A 277-nucleotide genomic window follows, 5' to 3' on the forward strand; every position below is an offset into this window, starting at 1 on the left:
CAGGATGTTCTAGTTTCAAAAACAGTGCAATCTTATTAGGAATCACAAAAAGGGTATTCTTGCCGACTGGTTGGTTGTAAGATCTACCTACTTGATAGCGCATAAAAAAGTGTGATATTTCAGTTTTAATTTCCAATATAATCTTGATATATTTCTTGAGAATTTCTAGGTGAGAAACAGAACCCAGACGAAAAGTAATTGTAAATATACGTGACATACCATTTTTAGAATCTGGAATTGTAACTACAATAATGTTATCGAAATTTTTTAAATTGAC

This window comes from Anoplophora glabripennis, unplaced genomic scaffold (assembly GCF_000390285.2).
Source record: "Anoplophora glabripennis isolate ALB-LARVAE unplaced genomic scaffold, Agla_2.0 scaffold468, whole genome shotgun sequence".
In the NCBI taxonomy this organism is placed as follows: domain Eukaryota; kingdom Metazoa; phylum Arthropoda; class Insecta; order Coleoptera; family Cerambycidae; genus Anoplophora; species Anoplophora glabripennis.